The sequence below is a fragment of the Pholcus phalangioides genome, unplaced genomic scaffold, assembly GCF_987345545.1.
Source record: "Pholcus phalangioides strain wild (caught in Gottingen) unplaced genomic scaffold, Ppha-v1.0 ptg000021l_1, whole genome shotgun sequence".
In the NCBI taxonomy this organism is placed as follows: domain Eukaryota; kingdom Metazoa; phylum Arthropoda; class Arachnida; order Araneae; family Pholcidae; genus Pholcus; species Pholcus phalangioides.
This window is the reverse complement of record NW_028301614.1, coordinates 6,770,095-6,797,418: the sequence shown is the minus strand read 5'-3', so window position 1 is coordinate 6,797,418 and position 27,324 is coordinate 6,770,095. Positions and strand designations below refer to the sequence as shown.

Below are 27,324 nucleotides of genomic sequence, written 5' to 3'. Positions count from 1 at the left end.
TACTCATTGAACGCTGGCCATGGAAGACTCAGACATTAATGTGATATTCTTGGCAGAAAAAATCGAGAAGCCATCCTTTCTCAGATGGCAACCTTGTTTTTTTATTGGAATTTTTTTTCCACCTATTTTCAAATGCCTTTCATATGCTAAGGAGAAATTATTTCTGCAGATAATTTAAACGGAACAGAAGTTTGTGAGAACTTCGAAAAACGTAAAAGTTAGAACGTCAATAGCGTAATAATGAAGCACGCAGAGCGAAAAAGCATTCGGCAATCAGAGACGCAGATGAACCCGCGAACGGTGATTCAGGACATAATTAGCATGCAATTTTCATTAGGGGGAGGACGAAGGAAACATATTCTCGTATTAAATATTTAAGAATTTTCTGTGGAGGAACTAATCTCCGGAGACGAGGAGAAAATGGTCTCCAAGTCTTTCCTTTCCACTCTCGATAGAAGAGAATCGTGGAACTTTGGCGAGTTTTAGTCCTTTGAGGAAGTTTCAACTCCTCCCTCTGCGGTCATCATGTGCATTTGCGACTACGTCTAGCTGTATGCAAGGCAAAAGGAAGCACGTTTTTTGCAACGCATCAAAGTTTGGCAAGTAGCGGAAAAGCGGGATTTGTGAGTGTGTGTGTGTGTCAAAACTATAGGCAGGAATGAATACCTTTATTCTCCCGGTTTTTTTGTGGGAACTCAGAATCGATTGGAAGACGAAACCTTTACTGGCATTTTTTCAGCTTTCGATTACATCTGTTCTCGCGGTTTTGCGGCGGTGCTTTTTACGTTGAAAGGTCACGTATTCGAACACCGGATACTTTCGCGATGACTGAGGGTTGTGAGGGAACAGAATCACCAGGACGAACGATGGACTGCGAGCACGTGACCGGGATTTGATTACTCCTGGATCAACGATGTATATAGAAGAGGGATGTCTCTCGAAGAAAAGTACGTTTATAGATGGTAGGAGGAACACGGATGCGTATGTGTATTTGTAGACTAGCCGTAAAAAATACCGACTTGACTGTATAAGTTGGAGATAAAACCGAGTTCAACATTCGATAAAACACGTCCTTATCTGAAATCTCGTTCAGATTTTCTCAAAGATTTACAGCCGAGGTTCTCTAAAGATAGATAAAGTTGGCTTGATTTGAGAAGAGGCGAGTTCAATGAAGGGTTTTCGACCTGCTTCTGTTTGGCAGGATGCCTTCAGGGGACTAAAATACGGAGTGGTGTGTACTGTATTCATCAATTTGAATTGGCAACCTTGCCAGAATATATTACACTCATGAGTTTTAGCCGTTAAGCAATTAAAATACCATGCCCTTTTTACCAGTGCGGATGAGGATATTTTGAAAATCATCGATTTTCACATGAATGGTCTATTACGAGGCGAAAAATATGTGGAATGTTGTGCGATACTTATGTAGGGTCTTTACTTTTAAATGAAGATGATGATAGACGTGCATCAGCTGCATTAAATTTATCCAAGAAATAGCTTTGCAATTACTGGCACATCCACCAAGTTAACTCACGTCTGATACCATCCTCGAAGAAGTAGGAGAACCAAAGAAGTGTGCTTCTTTGGTTCCCAACCATAAGGCCGGACGTCTACTGGCAGCGACTTGAAGCGATAAACCAGAGGCACGCAGTTGTCCATATTCACAAGACTGATTCCATTGCACAGAAAGTTAGAGAACACCATCCACTGCAAACGATATTGAGTGAGCGACAACAGCAAACGAGCAATTAATTACGAGGACTCCGCTTGGATTGGGAATATAAGCGTCTTGTATTATCTGCGCATGCGCAGTATAGTTGTTCACTTTTTCCCGCATCATCGCCAAATTTTTTGTTTTTCTCCTCTTCTTGGTGCCTCTTGGTACCTCTCTCAGTGCAGATGAGAGCAAACGAGTCTCTTTCTCTCCTTGCCCGAGTGAACATGAAAGCTCAAAATTAGATAATTGCCGTTTATGGGTTGTGATGGTAAGTAGTAATCGATTAAGTATAATTATTTATTTATTTACAACAAGAACGCCTTCCATGAGTTTGCGACAGATGTCTCATTAAATATGGGCTTGATAAATTTTCTCAAATTTATTTTTTTCAGCTTTCTTAAGATCATTTAACCACTTGCCTGACTTGCCCGTATCAGACACGGGCATCTGCTTCTTCCCGAAATTTGCTTGCCCGTGCCTAGCAAGGCCTTCAATTTCGGTAAAGATAACGTTGAAGATTTCGGGAAAGATTTTACGGACAAAGATTACGTTTGTAATCTTTCTCTAGAGGGCGTTAACGAAAAGTAAACAGTTAACTAAATCTGTACAAACGTTGTGGCTTTATGCAACAGCAATATAATGACATCTAGGTGCATAATCTTTTAATATATTTACGCAGACACATAATCTAGTTTAGTGTTACATGTTCTATCTAAAAACTTTATTATTTATATTACATGCAAAAACATTCAAACAAGAGCTTTTCAGTTTTTTTTAATTTAAAAAGAAAGGTAATAAGTGAATCGAAGTTTTCAATTCAGTGAATCAAGATTTTTAAATTAAAAAATTAAGTATGATTTTCCGTAATTGTCTGCTATTCCTAATCATAGAATAAAAAATAAATAAACCTGACATTTTCTGAGCAGAAAAAAATTAAAGACCCTCAGGCAATTGGTTTCCTAACACACTCGTTTGCGTGGAGTGCATTTGCGAATGTAGTAGCGTGTAAAGATTGCATTCAGTGGACAACGTCTGACACTCTTTGCCGTCGGACTGTTACTATCCGATGTTGCTGCACGCCTAGATTGCCGTATGCTGTCGCTTTGAGTGGACGACCGGTCTAAAGGATTTGAAAATACCTAGAGAGAGAGTGCACGCGCACACACGTATTCTGACAAGATTGCCAATCCAATCGGTTGATTCAACTTATGTCAGCATGTCTAAGAGAAGCCTGAAGGTTATCTCTCGAACACGTGGTAGCGCATTTTGTTGATATAATTTTTTTTTTGTGTGTGGCACCCTCGAGTTATTATTGGTGCTGGTGATCAAGATATAATCTGTGATAGTATTACGGACATTTTTTGACATAATTTTTTTCGGCACTCCTCAGTTATTAATTGGTCCCTTGGCAACTTAGAAAATGTGATAAAGTAATTGGTATTTTTGGCACCCTGAGGTGTTATGAATGGTACTGTTGACCACTTGAAAATGTAAAGTTTTGACATTTTTTTTTGTTTTTATTTTCTTTTACGGCTCCCTTGCGTTATTTAGACTTCTAGATTTCTAAAAGGGAGATCGGCTCGCATTTTCACCTCGATGTTGGGAACCACAGAAAACCAATTTCAGCCGACCACCACTGTAGCGCCAGTGAGGTCCATACTCGGGACCTCACCTCGTGATGTGATTCCGTCATTATGACCATTCGAACACCACAGCGACGATACCACATGACTGCGCAGCGGCCATGTGATGTTTCATCGCAAATTTTGTCTTTCTTATTTCATCTATCTTATTTCATCTATTGCAACTGTTTCTTTAAGCTCCACAGTGCCAATTTCTCCCCTATGGAAAGATTCGGAGCTAATTTTTTTCGTAGTATCCTTCTTCCTATATCGTCATTAGACACCCCCCCCCCCCAAGTTTGGTAACATTCCGGATGTTGGGTCGAGCTACAGATGGCTCTGTGTACTGCCAGTTTAATTACAACCACTCCGTATTCTATACTTTTGTAATTAATCCCAGGAGATTTTTACATTTCGTTACCAGAACCAGTCCCCAATAACATGTCAGAGTGGTGCAGTGGTAGGATGCTCGTCTGGGGCAACCACCGATAGATGACACCTTCATATCCCATCCAACTCCACTGGTTGCAAATTGCCGTGTGGCAATATATGGCCGGTTGTTGTGCGTTAAAGTAGTCCATCGTGATAATGGTACCACTACCAGAATATGAAATTCGCAGTTTTCTACATTTTTCATATTTCAAAACATAAAAAAAAAGGCAGTGCTAGATAGATAGATAGATAGATATAGTACTAGCAAATGTATTTGGAATCATTGCGAAACAAATTTCACAAATAAAACACATACTCTCAGATACGTACCTTCTTTGCAAGAAGAATAAGAAAAAAAAAAATCGAAGGAGAGGGATTCTTGAAAAAAAAAAAAAGAGTCTCGAAGGGAGGCAAGAAGATTGATGATAAGCCGCTCAATAAGCGAATGCTTGTCAATCTTTGGGCGAATGGGTCTTTAGAATTTCTTCGTGAGCGAAAACATTATGTGGTTGGTCGATTCCCGATATATATCGATTAATGGAAAACAAAAATGTAGCTCTCTCTCTCTCTCTCTCTATATATATATATATATATATATACATGATATAACGCCTCGGCGACAGTATATGTCCGAGACAATGGAGGAAAAAATATCAAAATATGGAGGGAAGAGGAGAACTTGCATGATCCCCGCCATCAACGTCATTTGAATAGATAGATAGATAAGGAGTGAATATTTTCTTGAAAAATGTTGCCACGTCTTGTTTTTACATGAATTATTTATAGAAATCCGAAGCATTTTTCTTTCACCTAAAACACGTCCGACGCGTGCAGCTGTCAAGTTTAACTTCTTTTTATCAAAATTCATGTCCCGAAGCTGTTTTTATTGGCTTTTTTCCGAGAGCTTTTGGTTGAATAGTTTTTAACCTACCTGGCATATATTTGTGAATAACGTCACGTAAATGAAGGATGCACTCTGGTCTCAAAAAGTATAAAACCAACGTTTATGTTATGTAATAAACAGCTTATGTGCTTTCTTTCAAGTACGTGAAATCGATTTATTAAAGTATAGCAGTTGTATTATTTTGTCAGGAGAGACGTACCATTTATGTACAAATTCACTCGGACCCGCTTATAACGAATTCTGAAAAAAAAAAGAGCGAAACTATTCGTTACATGCGAACTTCATTACATCCGTACCAGTTTTGAAAATGATGCGTTCAAGTGAAATGAAGCATAATTTATACACACATAAAGATTAAACTAATATATTTAAAAAAGAGGTTGAAATTTAATTTAAATCTTATGTAATTCAATTGACAAATATTTTTCAATCGATGTTTTTTTCAATTAATGTGATTTTGTAAGGTAAATGTTTTGCACTAAAATAATCTTTGCCTAATAATGATGCAAATAAAGATTAAACTTGGGAAAGGAGTCCGACAGTGTGACACTATCTCACCGAAGCGCTTTAGAAGAAGTATTCAAGAAACTGGATTGGGATGAGAAGGGAATTAAAATAAATGGAGAATTTCTCAACCATTTGCGTTCTGCCGACGTCACTGTTGTTAGCAGTAATTCAGACGAACTAGAAGAAATGATACAACTGGCAGAGGCAAGTATTCAGGTGGGTTTGAAAATTAATCTGCAAAAGACTAAAGTTATGTTCAACTCCTTTGTTTTGAAGAAGGCGATTCTGCTCAACAACTCAGAAATAGAAGTAGAAAGCTATGTATACCTGGGACAAGACATTACCATAAACAACGGAATCATTAATAAAATAAACAGGATTGGATGAAGCACTTTTGGCAAAAACTGTAATTCTCAAGAGCCACATGTCATTATGCCTGAAAAATGTTTAACCAGTACGTGCTACCAGAGCTGACTTATGGAAACGTGAACACTTACAAGCAAGACGATGCAAAGGCTACAAACAACACAAAGGAGCATGGAAAAAGTATCTCAGGCATCACAAGAAGAGAAAACGGATCACTTGAATTAGAAGCAACAAAGGTGTATGATATCATAGAAATAATTAAAGGTTTTTATATAAAAATAAACTGAACATATTTAAAAGAAACATAATGAATAAAGCAGTATGAAATACATTTGCAACGGATATAAAGTTAAAGACTTTAAAAGTTTAACTTTAAAATAAAATATTTCAATGAATCATGCTTATGAAGACAGAAGAAATCATATTCACTGATATTTCACTACATCCGATTATTTTATAAGTGGGCGTGACTTATCAAAATAATCAAGTTTTCTGTAAATTTTAAGAAATTACTTTTCGGATAAAAGAAACGATAGAAAATAGAAAGGTATCACCGAAAATTCATACGTGCGAAATCAGAAAGTGCCATTTGAAGTCAAAGATAAATGACGCTGGGAAAATTAATCTTGGCACGTTTTTCATGGCACGTAAACGAAGTTGGAAGAGAAAATCGTATTTGTTGTAAGACAACTCAACTTTCTTAAACTATGTTGAAATAATAAATTACAGTACCTATTTAAAAAAATTGTTTCTCAGAAGGAAAAAGAAAAAATACACGTAAAACACACACAAGATCAAAAAATATTATCTAAAATTGACAACAGATGTCTCTAGTTAAACCAAAACTAATTTTGATTGGAACGCGTAGTTCGCGAAACCGATACTTAAAACGGACATTAATATATAGGCCACGAGAACAAAATAAATAAAAATTATTTTAATCTATATTTGACTTTTTTTTTGGAATTTCACTGTGATTATGTTCAATTGTAATAAATTTTATCAAAACAATAACTTACGATATAAATTTCTCTGAAATAAAGAAATTAAACATATTGCTAAAATGCGCATCAATTCAGAAGTTAGTGATTAAAATCAACAGCAGATGACGCTAAAAAACATTTTTCTAGCTCATTTGATCATTTTTGTCGCACCACGGTAATTTTCTGCACACGAAGGCCAATTAGACCGGGACCTACAATTTATTGCCGATTCCGAACGGCAGGCTTGTTTTTTATGCTCATCGAGAGGTTGGTGCGCTAACCCCTCGGTGGGGGACTTCCTGCTTTAGCAATTTTTTGTTGCGGTCAAGTTGCCGCTTTTTGTTGTACCCCTGTATTAAAGGAAAGTTTTCTGAGAAAGATGAGCCGGGTATCGAACTCGCGACACCTCTAAACATCCTTTGGCACTTCAGGCGAACATCTTATCGACCGGGCTACCGTGCCCCCATTTTTCTAGCATGCCGTATCATCAACATATTTTTAATTGAACTTTCAATTCGCCAAATTGTACATGATTTTCATATATTATTACGGTTAGCCAAATAATTTATACATGATACAGTTATTTAAACAATTTTCGCACAAATATAATTTTAGTTAGAGTATTTAAAATGATAAAATTCAATATATTGATAGTTTGATTATATATGTGAATGGCAAGCTGGCACTTATTTATCATAAAAAGAAAAAAAACGAGTATATATATGTATATATGTCACAATCAAAGCCCGAAATTGGCCAATTCAGTTAAATTTTGACCCGGTGAATGTCCGAAATTCGGTCAGCCAGTTCACGAAATGGCAGGCGATCCCTTGCTGGCCAAAGTCCGATAACAAAAGACATGATCTGGAATCATAGTCAAGTTGGCATATTTTTCGTGACAATAATCATATCCAAATTAGTTATAGCAACCCATCAAACCGCAGTAACGATTCGTAATTACTTTTTTCTCTAAAATTTGGCAGGAAAAAACCTACATGTTTTTATAAAATTATTTTTTCAGTTTTTCCCTCTCAAATTTCACTTTTTTCCTCTGTCATCACATAAAGCTAATCCAATACAGCTGCTACATAAAGACATGTACCACTCGTTGGCGATTTAAAAAAATGAATTTGGCTATTGGCTCTTACCGGGCCATATAACATCAGCACATCAAGCTTTGGCCAGGAATCTCCAGCCACTTCGCGAAATGGCCGGCCAAAGTCTGAATCGTTTCTGCAATTCGGAATGGCCAGTTTGCGAATTGACCGAACTTCGGGCTTAGCAGTAACATATATAGTAAAATATTCTGTAATAGTAATTATATTTCTTAATAGTTTAATGTCTTGATAATAAGTTAATGTATTTGAATAACAATTTTTGAATTTAAATAAATGATTTAAAATTATCACTCAACGATAATTTTAATTAAAATATTGAAATTTGAGAAATCAAGCGCTAAAAGAAACGCAATTTTAATCAACTAATTTATAAAAGTTAATATATTCTCCCGCCATTTTACATTTTTACAAATACATCCAAGTCCATTCCGCTGAACAGGGGCATGCGTAGGATCAATCTTTCGTGGGGCGGGGGGGAGGGGGGTTGGGAGGTACAAAGAACTTCTTCGAGAGAGAAACGTCTTGTTATACCAACCTAAAAGAAAACGTTTAAAAATTGACAGAAACTGATTTAAAAGCATATAAAGGGTGTTTTCTTTTTCTTCCGCTATTTAAAATTTTTCACGCTAATGTTGAAAAATGAATAAGTTTTGCGTCGGTCTGGGTATAGTACGTTTCTGTCTTCGAGTGCTCCCTTTATTCCGCGTGGCCCACCAGTCAAAATTTCTTATAAAATGGCGTATCCAGCGGGGTTCGTGAGAAGTTTCGATCGCCGTTTCTGAAAGGTTGAAGATCCCCGCGGTAGATAAGGGCTACATATTTTGTTATGTGAAACTTCTATCCTTTTTTGTGTTAAATCAGGACTAAAATTACCCGCAAAATAGTTTACATGGTAATTATTCATTATTATAAAATGTCCACTGTTCTTATTAAATGCCACAACAGACAAATGCCAAACGAGGTGGCTGAAAAAATATACCCATGAAAAATATGGATGTCGAATATAAGTATATTTAAACTACATCAAAAGTACAGTAAACCAATAAGAGCAATAAAAAATCAATAATTATGATAAAATAAAATAAACATACTGACAATAAAAAGTTATGGTTGCAACATTTAAGTATGATAAGCCTCTCGAGTTATCCCAATATGATTACTCATGACCCTCCCCCCCACACCTTCCCTGAGTTAAGCTAGTTCATCTGTTAAACCCTATTAGAGGAAAAACTCTCTGCACACCACAAACTAGAATTGCCCCTTACCAATCGATAATGCTATCCCCTTGTCAAAACAGTTGATTGGACTCATGGTCCATTTTATCCATCGAGTTGAAAATTTTAAACACTTCCATCCATCCCGCCGACATCTGCGCACTTCCAATGTGCCATCAAGAATCCGCGTGGCTCTTCTCTTCACCCGCTTCAACCAAGTCTATGTCCGTCGGTAAGTGTGGTCACCAAAGCCTGACGGCATACTCCAGTCTAGAACAGACTAAGCCTCGGAAAAGTGAAAAATGAGTTTAAGAGAACGCGAAGTTTTTCTAAGAATGAAACCGAGTGTTCGGTTCGCTTTTTTGACCACCGCTGAACTGGGTTCAGAAATCTTAAGCCGCTTGTCAATAAGAATGCCCAGATCGGACTGTTAAAATCAACGGGTCGAACCAAACAAGAACATCATAAACACGTTCTCTGTCTACCGAGACTGGGGCGACCTATAGATGGCACCTTCATTTCCCACCCAACTCGACCGGCTCGAAATTGCTGAATGACGATATATGACCGGAGTTGGTGTGCGGTAAAGTAGAGGATGTTTACAGATGTCGCGAGTTCGATACCCGATACGTCCTTGTCAGAAAATTTTCTGGAGCATGGAGTCCCACACCGAGGGGTTAGAGCACCAACGTCTCGGTGAGTATAAAAAAAGCTGCCATTCGGAATCGGCAATAAATTGTAAGTCTCGGTCTAATTAGCCCTCGTGTGCAGAAAATGCCGATGTTCCGACTCAAATGATCAATGCTAAAAGACATGGTCCATTCAATTTCCGATGCTTCAATCCTGTTTAGGTTGATCTATAGCAGGTTAGGTTGGTCTTTGATTCCTACAAAACTATTATTCCTATAAACTGTATAACTAATTTTCGTGGGCCCCACTCGTGGCCTGTAGGCGATGTGTAGCTCTGCACCTGCCCATGTTCCCCCATATCTTTGAATTGATATATCATTTCATGTACAACAAGTGGAGAAGTGTGTGTGTGTGGGGGGGGGGGTTGTGCAGCAGGTTGGCTTGTGGCTGTGTGGCCTGGGATGGGTGGTTTGCTGGTCTTGGATCTCGTTGGATTTTTCCATCGTGGCCCACGTCTCCTGAGACGGACCAGCTTATATCCTTTAGGGGGACGGAGCGGGGGTCACGGTTGGTCTGGTGGTGCTCGAATACCCCCCCCCCCTAGCTTCACGTCACCTGCGAATTTACTAACAATCCCATCCATACCCTGATCCCGAACAGCGCGGCAATTTTTTTTTTTTTTGCTTCATTTCTACACGAATTCGTTTTCAAACTTCTTCTGCGAAACATAGATGTGAGCATTGATACGCAAATGCTCTCACTATCATCTAGTTTTAATCCATAAAGTATGCTACCTTCGAATACTTGACGCCTCATCGGTTCATCTTAGACGGAAACCAAGCATCTAACGAATATCCAGGGTAAGAAAAATCGATTAACTTAATCGTGTAAAAGATAGAATTAAATAAAAAGAAATATCTCTAGTTACCTTACCGAAAAAGGAAGATCATAATAACGGAATGTTAGCCACAGAAAATGACTTTTCCAGCAATTCTCGTTGATGGTGTGTTTTCAGGCTCAACTGATGGGAATTTAAACCCACCTCGCTTCCATCTAGCTAGACTGAGTGAGTAGCAGAATCTAAAGGGAAAAAAAACAAAATAAAACAACTATTAGCGAGAGTATGCAGGAATCCGTGTAATCTAGGAAAAAGAGAGATAGAAGCCAATCTTAATGGTCCGCAAACCGTTTTCGAGCCGCTATCGACACGCTAAATTTCATTAAAAGAGACCATTAACAAGTTTGATGGCTAATGTTATTCTAAGTGATTCTCGCGGGGAAAAAAAACACATACATAAAATGAGGAAAAAGATGAATCGCGGAAGCATATAATAAAAAAACAACAACAACAAGGAAACGGAATAGATGAATGCTAAGTCGCAAATCCACACTCTCGCATGTATTTCCCATTCATTCTCTTGTTATGCGACTTACATTACAACTCCATTGGCTGCGTGATTGATGAATCAAAGGATCGTCGCCGAAATTCCTCGATGAATAACTTGTTTCCTTTCTTATTTTTCATCAAAGTTGTTGCTTCTGTAACATTCGAATAGATCTCCGTCCGGATCACTTTGTAGCATGAATAAGATGAATCGATCGTGCACTGAAACTAATGTCTCGGAAAGGAAATGATATCGTTATGCTAATTCTGTCGGTTATTCGCCGAAAAATATTTCGAATTTTGATTTGAATTTAAATAAAAAATTATTCGGAAAAGCACTTTTAGTTCTTGAATGTAACGGGACATGTTGAAAAGATCATAATAGGTCTACTGTTCGATAGCTCATACTCGATAGCTCCTCATCATAAGTGATGAATACAAAGAATTTGATTGGAATTGAAGTTAATGTCGATTATATCTGTAGAAGGTCAACGTACAATGGCAAAGCTCTATTAGAAGAGCTCCCCCTGCATCAGTGCAGTCTTAACGAATGGGGACATCCGGCACGGCCCGGGGGCCTAAGAAGAAGAGGGGCCCGACAAAAATGAGATCCGGTTGAAATTTTCTAGAATTTGCAAGGTAGGGCCTCAGAAAATCCACTTGTCCCGGGGCCCATGATGCTCTCAAGACGGCACTGCCATGCATAAATTTCAACCATTTACTGATTGATAATAGTATACAGAGAGATTCTAAATTCATGAGACAAATTTAAGATCTGATATAAGAATCCTAAACAATCATTTTCGGATATAGAATGTGTGGTTGAATATCAATAGCAAAGCCGGTAGAAGGTGGTTTTTAGAGACTACTACTACTAAACCCAACATGCACATCGTCCACATTCTTCTGCGGAATTTCTAAAGAATCAGTACGTGTTGTGAACCTAAGGTGAAGTTTATTACCGTCTAAATCTCTCTCTCTCTCTTGTTATGTATAGTGGTGCCATCTGCCATCAAGCTTTCTAACTATGAGTGAATTGCAATGATCGAATAGTTTTAGAGACTGCACAACAGCACTTCACCAATTAGCAACTATGTATTACATTTTTGCTACAAAAAAGTGCAATCAACCATTCGAGAGTGCAGGGTATTATTGTAATGCGGTAGGCCTTCTCATGGTGCAACCTGGTGGCTCAAATTCTACCACAAGCCATTATACCGGTTTTGGCGAAGCATAACCTTGATAGTCCTTGCATCAATAAAAACCAAACCGCAATCCAATCCGAAGGTGCATATGCGCTCTCGAATGGTTGATAGCCCATATCGCAGCAAATCCTTCGGAAAAATATATTTGTTTTTGGTTAAGTATGTCTTTGCTATTGCAATTCGACAGCCAATTCCATGATCAAAAATGCTTGTTTAGCGTGTTTTATATCACCTCTCAAAGTTTGTCCCACCAACTGAGAATCACCCTTAGATTTCTCAGAATTAGGAGGAATTTGAGGATTTATTGGGATTTTGATTACCCACATCCTGCAATATCATGTTTTAATGGAAACACTCAGAGTTGTTATTGAGCGAGTATTTTGCGATTATTCAGCTCTTATCAGAATGCGAAGGACAGCAAAATAAGGTGAGATAATAGAGCGTCGCCATGTTCCGGCGTGAAGCCAGTTGGGTCACCACGAGGCTTCAACTTACGCGTTTAATTATATGTCCAGCAAAATAAACATTTATAATGTTACTCGCAAATGCTTACTACGTGTTATTGTTTCCCCACCGTATCAAAACGATAACTGTCCCCTCCCCTCCTGGTGGCAAAATTTTAAACCATCTTTTCCTTCACTAAACAAAATTCCTGCTACTAGAGGAACTGTATTCACACAAAATTTCAAACCAGCCTAATAAACTGAAGAGCCAAAAAAACTGGTACAGGCATGCGTATGCAAATAAAGAGATATGGAACCAATCAGAGTACGGCGCTGCGGTCGGCAACGCCTATATAACACAACAAGTGTCTGGCTTAGTTGTTACATCGGTTACTGCTGCTACAATTGCAGGTTATCGAGATTTAAGTGAGTTTGAACGTGGTGTTATAGTCGGCGCACGAGAGATGGGACATAGAATCTCCAAGGTAGCGATGAAATTTGGATTTTCACGTACGACCATTTCACGAGTGTACCGTGAATATCGGGAATCCGGTAAACAATTAAATCTACGACATCGCTGCGGCCGGAAAAAGATCATGCAAGAACGGGACTGACGAGAATCATTAAACGTGACAGACGTGCAACCCTTCCACAAATTGCTGCAGATTTCAATGCTGGGCCATCAACAAGTGTCAGCATGCGAACCATTCAACGAAACATCATCGATATGGGTTTTCGGAGCCGAAGGCCCACTCGTGTACCCTTGATGACTGCACGACACAAAGCTTTACGCCCTACTGGGCCCGACAACACCGACATTGGACTGTTGAGGACTGGAAACACGTTGCCTGGTCTGACGAGTCTTGGCTCCAATTGCTTCGAGCTGATGGACGTGTGCGAGTATGGAGACAACCTCGTGAATCCATGGATCCTACATGTCAACAGGGGACTGTTCAAGCTGGTGGAGGCTCTGTGATGGTATGGGGTTTGTGCAGTTGGTGTGATATGGGACCCCTATACGTCTAGATACGACTCTGACAGGTGACAGGTACGCAAGCATCCTGTCTGATCACCTGCACCCATTCATGTCCATTGTGCATTCCGACGGACTTGGACAATTTTAGCAGTACAATGCGACACCCCACAAGTCCAGAATTGCTACAAAGTGGATCCAGGAACACTCTTCTGACTTTAGACACTTCCGCTGGCCACCTAAATCCCCAGACATGAACATTATTGAACATATCTGGGATGCCTTGCAACGTGCTGTTCAGAAGAGATCACCCCCTCTTACTTCTACGGATTTATGGACAGCCCTGCAGGATTCATGGTGTCAGTTACCTCCAGGACTACTTCAGACATTAGTCGAGTCCATGCCACGTCGTGTTGCGGCACTTCTGCGGGCTCGCGGGGGCCCTACACGATATTAGGCAGGTTTACCAGTTTTTTTGGCTCTTCAGTGTATATCTATAATGCATTATTTAACTTTAAAAATGAAACCTTAATAATTATTGAAGTTTCGTTTCTTTATTTGTCTGATTAGTTTACAAAAATCAATAAAATCAATTCTTTCCAATCGAATACGAGAAATTAGGATTATATGCATGTGACATCGCCGATATTTGCCTAGAAATGTTGGAATCGCCAATTATTGCCTACAAATCAATGGTCAAACTTTTTAAAACTGCGGGCAGGTGAAAATATTTGAAAATTTTCAAGCACCTGCGGAAGTCGGACAAGTAGTTCATTGACTAGCAAAAAATACATAAATAGGAGCAATAGCTTGCGGACAGACAAAAAATGCTTAAATAGGGGTAGTTTGCGGACCTGCAAAAAATACGTGAATGGGACCTGCAGGCAATTCTCACGAACCGACGCCGGTCTTAGAACCAGTGGTTCATGCACATCACGTACAAGGTTTTGGCTAGAAATTTGGATTATCTCTATTTAACGCATCGGCGATAAATATGGTAACCTTATCCTAACGTAATCGCAAGTTGGAAAAAGGAAGAAGAGGAGAAAGAAAAAATAGAAAAAAGGGAAAAAAAGTATAATAGACAATATAGGTAAGAGAGTTTTTTTTTGGAGTCATCTTTTTTCACCCTCACCCTACGTGTTCTCTTTCGCTTTTACACGTATATATTAGAAAGATATATTACGAAGAAAGGAAGGAAAGAAAAAGTAACTTCCGTAGATAATAGAAAATCGTAATAATAGGGTTGCTATAAAGCTTCGCGATGGTGAAGAGAGAGGGAAGAAAACACAGAGAACTTGCTTGAATTTATTCAACTGGTGTTTAGATTACGCCCGTGATCGTAAAGGGGTTGGGAACACTGCTATAAATAACGGTTGGTTAGTAACAAAGTGCTACACAAAATGTGCAAGTAATTAACCTTTAAAGCGGTTTTTTAAAATTTTCCTGATCCGCATTATAACTGTCACATTTGAAATTAAGTGAATTTGAAATTGCCAATTCACAAATTGCCACCTATTGTCAACAAGAATTAATTTTTTTCCCGATTGCAAGCTGATGAGTGCTTTCCTCCAACAAGGAAATTGACTCTGTGCATCGCTTTCATTCCCCTCACTAAGATACAAAAACATCTGCCCATGGGTGGCTTTCTAGAAAGAGAAAAACATTTTTTTTGGAAAAAATATTTTTGTATTATTTATACTGAGAGAGAGAGAGAGTGTATATTTCTTTCGCTTTTTTTTCTCGTTCCTTCTGTTATCTAATCTTGCACAAGAGCTGATTCCTCCAACTGGCAGTTGATTGACTAAAGCATAGTTCCCCAACCTTCTTTGTTCCATCGCCCCCTTCTTCAGAAATTTTTTTCTCCCATTGCCCCCAACGCAATCTGACCCATAGGTAGGATCCTATGTTATATCCGCAGCTTCTACCGTCCCTCAGTGGGCGTTAACGACCACGTAGGGAATCACTGGACTAGAGGAAGAATGGAAAACATGTTTTACTGTAAAAACAACTTCAATGTGTTTTTAGAAGCCGAGATATTTTGTAGTGGCTGAAATAAAGCAGATCAAGTTTGACGAGATATCTCGGGATCGCCGATAAAAAGGTTAAATATTGACTTAAAGAGAAAACAAAAACTCCACTCGAAAAAAATATCGCAGATGAATATATTTGCAATCATATTCTTGCAACATAGTTAGAAAAATAGGAATTTTTCGAAAAACCGTATCAAAATGAAAAATTTGCCGTTATATTCGAGGTCAATGTGTTTTCTTCGACGTTATAAGAAAAGTTCATTAACCCATCGAAAGCGAGGGACTGACATCTCAGTCGAACTACATCTGACTTTAATTTAAAACTCGTTCTTCATCTGCAGGGGGACGTGTGTAATAATTTGTTAAATTTTTAAAATGAGGGAAAAGAAATTGTGTTCGGTCTTTTTTTTCCTTCCCTTCTCTTCTATTTTAAAATTTAACCACTTACGAACAAAAGACGTAATATTGCGTTCAAACGCCACTGCAATGAATTAAAACAAGTTCACCCTGTTTTCTTTCCTCTCTCCTGATCATCCCGAAGCTTTGTTGCAAACTTAAAATTTTTTTTTTTGGTTTTTTGTGTGTACCCTTATCTATTATACCGTCTTACTATTTTATTTGTTTTTTACTTCCCTTTTCCTGACGTGCGGTTAGGTTAGGACAAGGTTACTGTATTTACTGCCGATTCGTCACATAGAGCGCATCCGAATTTCTTGCCAATTCGCTTGTAAGCGAAGGGGTTAAAGAAGATATAAAATAGGGGGGAGGGAGAAACAAAACGGCATGAGAGTATGTGTATGGAATGATCTTGTCCTTGACAGGATTGCAATATCGCGCCAGTGTTGCACCTAGAACAGGAGGCTTCAACCTCTCAATAGTGATTACGCTATTAGTGATCCCAAAGATGAAAAGGTGATGTAGATCAAGAATAGAAGTTAATATTTATCCGGCGCTCTTCGTAACCTAGTCGTGGTCTCGATCTTCAACCTTCCACACATTGCTGGCCAAATTAGGACTTCCCATTAATCCCGGAGGCCACCACACCAAGTCATACTGTGATATTTGCAATTTTTAGAAGAATAAATCCAAAATTTAAAATTTTATTTTTTTATTTGTTCTGAAATAATTTCTTTCAGTAATTCGGGAAATAAACTTCTTTATTACTTTATTAATTTTTTTTACTTAATTCCAGAATTATTTCTTCCACTGATTCTAAAATTATTTCTTCCACTGATTCTAAAATTATTTCTGTCACTGATTATTTCTTTCTGTCACTGATTTCGAAATTATGGATGTGGCTTCATCGATTCAACTTTTTTTTTATTAATTTAATCGTCTTTCAATGTATTTCCAGATATTTCCTTAAAGTATTCGGCGGGCCACGGCGAGGAGCTCCGAGGGCCGCATTTGGCCCGCGAGCTATACGTTGAAGAACCCTGTGCATCATAACTATCGCAACGATCATAACTACCTCACTAAAAAGTAAGGCAAGCCAACACCTTCTATAACAGAAAGTCTCCGCGCGAAGCACTGACGTCACTGAAGTCGTCCATTTCACCTGTAGCCATTGGATATAGTATGCGAAGTGCCATTACCTTTTTTTTTTTCAGTATATTCAATGACTATAGGTGAAATGTACGACTTACTGACGTCACGAGCTTCGCGCGGAGTCTTTCTGCTACAGAATGTATTTGGCAAGCTATGGTTTTGTAATATGACTTCATAGCGCCATCTGGATTGGCGCTCAGCTAAAACCTACTTTAACTATTGTATTATAACGTGCAAGTTCATAAAATACGAATTATATGTTAAAATGATTTTTAGTTTTTATTTTACATATTATATTATTTAAAAGATTTTTAATACTTCCAAAGTTGAAGCTACCTTCCTTGGTTAGTCGAGATATCTGCAAGTGCAGTTTAGCCGTGGCAGATGTTTTAATACTCTTAAGTGAAACATGCATTTTAAAAACTTGCACGTTGCAATAATACGATGGCCAGAAGCAAGTAGGTTTTAGTTGACCGGCAATGTATCATTCTACGATATGCATTCAGGAGCGAAAGAGAACTAAAAAAACTTGTCTATCATACTTTTTCCTTTTATGTTTTTTCTTCCCATCCCCTTCTTCGTTTTTCTAACGTGCGGTTGGGTTAGGACACAGTTACCATAATTATCACCGATTCGTTAAATAGATATAATCCAAATTTCTTACCAAACGCTTGTACGTGGAGTGATTAAGTGTTTAAAAAAGTCTCGCCACAGAGAGAAACAGACCTACAACGTTACAATTATGTAATTATTATTCTTCACACATAGAAAAATTTATGGCAGCACCACACATAACAAGCATTACATAGTAACGCACTTCACGTTAGGTTCGCAACACGTACACGCACATTTCATCATGTACCGATTGGTTAGAGATTATGCAGAGGAATGTGGACGAGGTGCAGGTAAGGTAAAGTAGTATCATTAACTGGGGAGACTTTTTGCGCCAAGGTGCCGGCTATGTGCCGAATTCCTGGATTTCATGACGCAAACGCTTCCTGGGAGCGTATAGATGAACTATCAGTTTCTAGATTTTTCATTCCGATTCAGGAACTGTAGGTGACTCACCGACAGCATTTATTGCATCCGCTGTTTTGTCTGGAGAAATTTTTGATTATATTCTGATTCACACATGAATTTTTTCGAGAAGCGTGTAAATCTCTCCTGGTGCTGCTGGTGTGTATTTCGTGGAAACTAAGTAAGTTAATATTTCTGCGTAGAAGTTACTTCCGATTAGAAATGCCTATTTAAATTGTAAAAATACTGCATTTTGGCAGAAATATGGCGCATAAACAAAAAAATTAGGATTTTGGTGGCTACATTTTACAGACTGTTTTTCCAGCGTTTTTGCCCTTTTTTTTCCACTAGCTTGTTATTATATTGTTTGACAAGTACGTGCGGAAGCTGGGTTGTCGCCCCTACCGCAATTACTCAAATGATAAACGTGAAGAGGCCCAGCCTGCGATAAGAAACAAGCAGATGCTCACAAGTTTTGATCATATTGGGGAAGCGTGTGTAAGGGCCATGAAGAAAGTTGGCAAATTTTACTTATGGCCTGATCCAGCCGATGAAATTCAGTATTCAAGGAGCCAAATCATAATGAAAATCAAGAAACCTCGACCAACTGGCAGTGACAAAAAATTTGTAATAGATTTGAAGAAATGAATATTATATTTGTACAGTGTTATTTTTTAAGAAGCGCATTATATTTTCCAGTTTTGAGTCTTCTTTATTCTTGTTTATGTTTCAGCAAATTAAATGTTACAAAAGAAGTAAAAAAAAAAAATATTTTCTTTACTTAAAAATGCCTATAAACGATTTCATTTAAAAATTAAAAAAATGACTATTTTGGGAAGAATGATTTTGTCAAAGGGTTCCTAGTAGAGTTAATACCCGGAATTCAATAACACTGGGTGCAACAATATGCCACGACTTGTTTCAAGGAAGTTATAGGCGAGAAAAAGTGATGGCACGTAGTCGCCACCCCCCCCCCCCCACCGGGGGCGACTTCGTGCCACCCAAAAAAAATTCCCTGTCCATTCCTTTTCATCACGAATTTCTTTTAAAACCAGAAATCAAAAGCTGAGATGCGAGGTTACCTTCAGTAAAATCACCAGCAATCTAGATAAAATATTAGGGAAAATATCACGGGAAAAAACACCTAAAAAAGTGACAGTAAAAAGTCGCCCCAGTATTTCAGTAGTAGTAGTAGTAGTATTTTAGTGCTCCAAATAATTTTATGCGTCGTCTTTTCGCTTATAAGTTGGTGAAGAAATGAACGGCATTTCAACAAAGTTACGAGGCTAAAATGCACCAAATTGAGTTTTCATGTTATCACGTGGAATAACGAGAAAATCGATTGAGCATGAAGTTGATAACAATTTGCAAAACGTAACTCCAGTGAGTTGAGTTGCTTGCAAGGTCTATTTTTGAACTCGCCCCCTTTCCATAAGTTTGTGAAAGAGGAGGTAAGCTTTTCCGTAAGCTTTAACGTAATTGCATTATGTTTGTGTAGTTTGAGTGCCGATAATCCTGGAAGACTTCAGATAATCCGAAACGTTGTCGTCTATTTCTTAGAACTTGAGATGTCTTCAGAAGACATGTGATGTCGAAATAGGATTTCTTTTCGATATAGGATTTATTTTGTAACATTTTTTGAAGAGTTTTAAGATCCCTGCTGCCAACAGCAACCGGCTATTACGTACGGGCCTGGTTTTGTCGTCCTCCGGAAAAATTAAATTGAGAAAAAAATTATTCGGTTTTCTGTTGATTTTTTTTTTCTCCATACTTAGGCTCGAATCTGCTCATTTTTGGCATTTGCAGTCACAAACTCGGCTATAACGATGTTTGCAACGACGCATTGGTTCTAACGTCGGTATCAAATGTCAGAAACCGGCTATTATGTACATGGTTTTATCATCCTCCAAGAAAAAATAAACTGAGAAATTGTTTATTTTTTCTGTCAAAATTGTTTTGCGAAATTTTGCTCGGATCTGCTCATCGGTTGTAACGTCAATATCCAACGTCTGCAGATAACACTACAACCGGCTATTACAAACCTGGTTTTTTTCAACCTCCGAAAAAAAAAAAAAAAAAGAGGAATTAATCGATTTTCTGTCGATTTTTCCTCCAAACGTAGGGTCGAATCTGCTCACTTTTGGTATTTGCATTCAAACTCGGTTATAACAATTTCGTCTGTAACGATACCTTGGTCACAACGTCAATATCCAATATCTGCAGCCAACAGCAACCGGCTATTACGGACCTGGTTTTGTCGTCGTCTCAAACAATAAATTGAAAAATTACTCGGTTTTCTTCGAGAGATTTTCCCTCGAAATTTTGTCTGAATATCTGCTCATTTTTGACATTTACAGCCAAGCTCGATAAAAACGACCTCGATTGTAACGACACCACAGTTACAACATCAATAATTAGCGTTGTGGGATGATTACCATAGAAAATAATGTAAATGAACCTTGCTTATAAGGCCGATGTAAATGCCACGAACTTGGATATAACGACACATTTCGAGTTTTTTTATGGCGTTTTTGATACCTGACGATGAAAAAACGGATTTTTAAGAAGTTTGGCGCAGCGATGTGCTCCTCATTAAAATGACTCGCGTACCGGAAATTACTGTTTCTCCCGCCTTTCCCAGCTTGAAATAACAGCATTCGAATACATCTGATTACATTTTCATATACCGAGTGGTTAGCGACCAACCTCTCGGTGAGTATAAAAAAAAAAGGCTTCCGTTCGGAATCAGCAATAAATTGTAAGAGTTCACGGTCTAAGTAGCCCTCGTGTGCAGAAAATGACCGTGGTGTGACAAAAATGATGAAAACGATCAATGATCGTCTTGCTCTTTGGCCTTGGATGGGCGCCGATTGGGCGATGCCTGCACGGGGCTCGATTGTATGGTGACGGGTGCTACGTCGGATGTGGGAGAGGAGCGGGCGGCGGAGGTCAGTTACCCTGGTGGCTGTGTCCCTCAGAAACTGGGTAGGGGAGGGGGGCCTTATTGCCGAGCCGCTCTTGTGGCGGCCGGGAGGAGGGTGTTGTCAAAGGTTCCGCTGAAATCCACCCTTTCGGGGGGCAACAGGTAGTAAATAGGCCAAGCGATAGGCCTGGGTTGTTGTTCGAGACGAACCAGCTTACATCCCTTAGGGGGACAGAGCGGGGGTCATGGTTGGTCTGGAGGCCTGGATTGTTGTCGGTACTACTAGTAGTAGTTTAATGAATCAGTCCGGGGAGAACCAATAATTGACATTATAACTGATGTGTCGTTACAACCGAGGTCTTTATAACCGAATTTGACTGCAATTGGATGCAAAATCTGCTCTATTTAAGAATTTCCATAAAGGTTAGATCATTCTTATACGAATGCGATGATCAACGAAGAAAAGTTTTTATGTTCTGACAGGAATGATCAAAAAACAAAACAAGGAGCCTACCGGGAGAGAGCGAAACTAAACAAATGACACCGAATATAAGCAACTTCCATGAAGCGCAGCAAAGCAGAAGCAAAACTCCATTAAGCTGTAATCTCGTCCCTTGGGCTAATAGATGTACGAGTGAGCTACAGCCCGCCTCTTTCCTCCATGTTAGGACCTCGCTCGTCCCGGATTTACAGCTCCCAAAAAAAAGAAAAAGGGAGAAACATAGTCACCGTTCTCCACCTCAGAAAGACATAAACGACATTTTTGTTGCAGTTTTAGGATGGATATCGGGGAACACAAAGCAAAGACTTTATGTTCGAGCCTGGGAGGGAACAAGGCATAGGCCTCTGGAATCATGTCTTAAAAACGAGGAACTATCACCGACTTGGTGCGCTGGAGCATCATAAGTATCAATTTCTTAAGAGATTCGGTGTCAGAGAATTGTTTACGTTTTTTACTCTTTCATATTCTACTCTTTTTGTTTCACTCACTGATTAGTGGCCAGGAAATAGAGACGTCTCCTAGTTCTTTAAAGGAACGTGTTAATTCATAGCAGAAAATTCCGTAATTGCTAAATTTGATTTCAAGAATAAAATTGAATTAAACAAGGATAAAGAATAGGCAGTCGTTTGGAGATGGATCAGCAGGGGTAATTGTCCCTGCCCGGCTTTAAAAAATGCAATAGAAATAAGCAAACAAGGTGAAATATATACAGGGTGTCCTGAAAGTGCTAACATGGCCTTTATCTCATCGACCGTCCGTCGTAGATCGTAGAGGTATAGTTTCAGTTTATAAAATGCTCAAAAGGCGTTCAGAAACTACCCTGTACCGTTTTTGAGAGTCAAAATGCAGTGCGTAAAACGATAAAGAATCTAAATTTTTATACGGTCGCCCTGACCTGCCTTCTAATTTAAAATTAGAAAATTGTTGCTCTGTATCTCTTGAGGCCAACAAAAAAAAAAGATTCCAAGTTTCTAAGTGCTGAGACATTCGAATTCTAAAATCAGAGAAAAGTTGGGAAAAGGGCAGCATGAATGAGGAAGAGGAGCGTTGTCAATTAGTGTTTGCTGTTCTTTCATAGCTTTTCTCTGGTTTTAGAATTCAAATATCTTAGCGAATATTGCGGTTAGAAACATGAAATTTTTTCTGTTGGCCTCGGGAGATACAGGACGACAACTTTCTAGTTGGAAGTTAAAGGACAAGGGAGACCATATAGAAATCTGGATTTTTTTTATGCACTGCACTTACTCTTAAAGCTGGCATAGGGTAATTTTCGAACGCCTTTTGAACATTTTTTAAACTGAAACTATGCCTCTACTACGGACGGTTGATGAGCTAAAGGCCGCATTAGCACTTACAGGACACCCTGTATATATTGTTCTTGGCCCAACTCCCCCAGAAAAAGTGTTGTTTTTTTGTTGAAAATTTAGGTGATTTTTGTAATAAATTAAATTAATTGTCCACTAATTAATTGTTATAAAAATTTAAAACTTCAAATATTAACCCTCTAAATTACAACATTAATTTATTGAAGAAAAAATGCACACACGGGTATCAATGTATCACAATCAAAATTACTGTAGATGTCGACTTTTAGTGACTAGCTTATTCCTTTTTCATAACAAATGAAATTTTTAAATTGTTACCTACATTCAAGAGATTTGTAGTTATTGCTTTCACAAGCATAAGCACTGAAAACCCAATTTCCCAAAGAAGCAGCGACTTGTAGAAGTGTTTGCATACAAAGGTGTCCTCCCTAGCAGTGGAAATGGTTCCAACTGAGCACACGGAAATTGTTTTAAATAAAAGTTTTTTGAAATTCTATTTAAATACGTGCGGGGGATCACATTTATATGAAACATTTTTTTTTAAATATACAAATACAATTGCCACAACGGACAAAATGCCCAACGAGGTGGATGAGTAAAGATACCCATAAAAAATATGGATGTCGAATACATATCAGAAATACAGCAGCTCAGTAAGAGCAATAAAAAACCAATAATTGTGATAAAATATACTGCCCATAAAAAATTATGGTTGTCTCATCTAAGTATGGACTGTTTAGTGATAGATGCTAAATTGATTACGAACGAGAACATAACAAAAACTTTTAATAAACATCACAAACCCCCACCATAACAACCGAGCCGACATTCCAATGCCATACTGTTGCCATTACGCGACTCGTTACAATAATAATGATAATAAATTAATAACATCTTCAACATCTTCCTCTCTTTAGGGGAAACCCATAATTTTCTTATAATTTGTTATAGTAAGTCAGCCTGGATGGAGGCTTTACCAGGCGACCCGATCTTGTGACCGTGTAAGATGCATTATCCCGGGTTATCTGTGATGAAGGGCCTGCTACCTGTTTCTGTGATGTTGGAACCTGGCGTGTTGGGGTGAACCTGGTGACAGGCTGACTGTGAAGGCGTTTGCTTGATTTCCATATCTTGGACTCGTGGTTTAATGAATTGTCTGCTTCTTCTCAACGTGGAGCCGTCATTTGTACGGATGTCATATGTGCGTGGACTGATCTGTTTTGTTGCGCAGGCATCTTCCCGAAATGGTCTCTTGTGTAGAGGGTTTCGGTGTCACACTGAAGCTCCAGAATGCAATGACGCAAGGTATTGTGATGCTCTGTACCGTCGCTGAGCCATCTCATTATGCCTTTCTAGCAAATTTGCATGGACTGACGGCAGAGTGAATTGTAGACACTTTCTACTGGTCGGCAGGCTCGTCCGTGTAGGTCTTACAAAGATCCTTTGCGTTGGGCTGCACCTCAGTTGACCATCTGGCGTGTTACGTTTAGCTAATAAGCCCAGGTATGGATCCTCTCCTGAGCGAGCACGCTTTTTTAAAGATTGATTTCACAATTTTAACAGCAGATTCCGCATGACCATTAGAACGGCTGTTCCCCGGGCTCGACATGAAATGACGGAATCCCCAGATATTTGCAAAGTCTAGGAACTGTTTGTTCTTGAATTGTGGACCACCGTCTGTGCAAGGAATTCCGTGCCGAGCAAAATGATGCTTCAATCTGTGAATTACTGTGCTAGCTAGAGTATTTTGCAAGAAGTCTACTCTTCTATGAATTTGCTAAAGTAATCAACCAGGACCAAGTAATTTCGTTCTTTTAGCTGAAAAATATCAGCATCCACTTTAAGCCACGGGCCAGGAGGAATTTCATGGGCTATCATCGTAATAATATAATCAGCATAAATCAGAACCCTTTAGCGGCTCGTCAATGAGAATTCCCACATCGGTGACCCCTAGTTCCATCCGGGATAGTATAATGCCATTCAACTCATAAGTGAAACGTAGGTTGCTCGAACCAAAATGAACGACCATGCACTCGTCAACGCTAAACGTAAAAAAAAAAAACCACTGAGTGAGAACTACTCCCACCATTTATTGGCAAAGAAAAGAATTGAAATTTCGAATAGCAAATTTTCTTACCAACCGCCGTTAATGGGTTAAAAAAAGCTTCTGTTAGCTGTTATATAGGTGGTTTTTTTTTAAATGTCTTGAAAAATAGGAGACATTCAAATTTCGCGCAACACATTTCTCAGAGCGAAAGAAAAAAAAATGAGGTGACAAAATTATAGGTATGATTCGTATTTTTGAAATGAAAAATTCGATATTTTTATCATATCAATTCTCAGGAATATAATCAGTCATCACGTTACATTTTCATTCTTCATCTCGCAACCCCAAAAATTCTTTCCGGCACCCCTGGTTAAGAACCACTAGTTTTTAAAGCTATTTCGAGTAGTTGGAAACACCAGCAGCGGGAGAAAAATCACGATATGCGTCGTCCACTGCTGCGTCATCCGGATCAAACCCGATCCGAATGCCTCCTTATTGAATGCTTCCTGCGCAGCCGGAAAATACCACACAACTTCCCGGCGCAAAAATAGGTTTTGAGGTGTAATCGGCACGCATGCGCACCTCGAAGTTAAATGCGTTTTTCTCGATTTTTACCCTCTCAACGTGGTTTGCGACACCATGTTCCATTGCAACTTTTGTACCTTTCGTTGTCTACCATGAACCCTCTGAGTTTATCGGTTCATTAACAGAACACTTTGTATATTACTATGCATACTCTCGGTGATCCTTCCCCAAATTGAAGGAACCTGTATCCGCTTATGATCCACATGCCACGGTAAAAGAATAAAAGGGGGTGCATATATGCAAGACGAATGTAAAATGGGCATCACATGAACTAAGCCTAGAACAGTTTCTGGTAAGTGTGCATTAGTATAGAATGAATCTGTGATCATATAAGCAAAACCAGAAGCCGCCTGGAGCATACAGTGAATATCGACGAGACATGGGATCATACAACGTTTGCTTGATTGGTGAACGGGTTCCTTTCTGCTAAAAAAACCCACCACGGATAGCAACAGGCCTACAACGACACAATTACTCAATTACCACACTCAGAGTTTGAAAAATTGGTGGCAGATGGCAGCACTACACATAACAAACATGAAGAAAATTTCACGTTAGATTCACAACACATACACGCACATTTTCCAGCATGGCCCAGGTCTTCTTCGACCACCTTCTAAAATCTTTCCATTGAGACGGAGCGGCGGGCCATGATCTAGTTATGAGGTGGTGAACGGGTTCGATGACAATGACGTTATACATATTTTATACATATATATTATACATATACATAATATACATTATACATATATATTATACATACACATATATATTATACATATATATTATACATACACATATATATTATACATATATATTATACATATACATAATATACATTATACATATATATTATACATACACATATATATTATACATATACATATATATTATACATATATATGTTATACCTATGACGTTTATATATTTTTTATCTTCGTTGCAGATTTATTGCAAAATTGCGTGTAGGGGAAAAAAAAGAAATACATTGCTGTGTGTGTGTTAGCTTTTTGGCAGTACATGGATTTATTCACAGGAATATTTCAAGTCAACGTAACAGAGAGAGTTGATTTTGCTTAACTGAGCACGAAAATACAGGAGAAATAGAGGGGAAAAAATAAAAATAACTACACTGTATATGGCATGAAATCACCAATTCCGGATGTTTTTCCGAACTCATGTCCATAAAAACACATGCGGGTCCACAAAAGATACCAAGCAAAAGATACATACAGAAAAATATGATTGTGTATGGGAAAAAAGGGGGACTCGTTTCCCTTGCCTTGTTAGGGAGCCCCTTAAATAGGAGCAAGGGCTAAATAAAAGCAAGTTTTTACCTCTACTTTTTGGTTCCCTTCTTTTTTCTCTCGAATTTTCTATTGATTATACTTATTCTTTGATATCTAATGGGAAAGGGGAAGACCCGGATGTTTTTGACAACTTGTCAGATTGGATCCATTGTACTTAAGGTTTTTCTTTCTCGTTTTTTGTGGCTCCTTCCGGGCTTTAACAAGGCAATGTATTCAATTCTTGAATAAGTCGGTATCGATACTGGACAAAAAAAAGAGAAGAAATTCAACGAGGGTAAGGAGCTTAAGGATCTGTATTTTTTTTTTTAATACATAATACATAAACATGGATGATCTGGAACTTTTTATGAATTGATACCAACAAGCAAGATGACCATCTCTTTCCTCCCATGGATTTTCCTTTTTAGTTCAGAAATATCTTTAATGACATCCATTGTCCGTCTTCATCGTTTTTTCTTCTTCTTCCATCACCATCTATTGGGTTTTTATTCCTTATTTTGAACTTTATGGCATCAGAGAGTTTTTCCTGAGGAATA

General features: G+C 38.5%; 1 protein-coding gene across 4 annotated transcripts in view; it reads right to left on the bottom strand.

The window, feature by feature from the left end:
- The window catches only part of tei (irregular chiasm C-roughest protein teiresias), a 311,660-nt gene that overhangs the window by 85,784 nt on the left and 198,552 nt on the right, over positions 1-27,324 (bottom strand). For all 4 annotated transcript variants that reach the window (XM_089249065.1, XM_089249070.1, XM_089249066.1 and 1 more), the window contains one exon: positions 10,427-10,573. The gene's annotated coding sequence lies outside the window, so the exon portion shown is untranslated. The remainder of the gene's footprint in view (positions 1-10,426; positions 10,574-27,324) is intronic.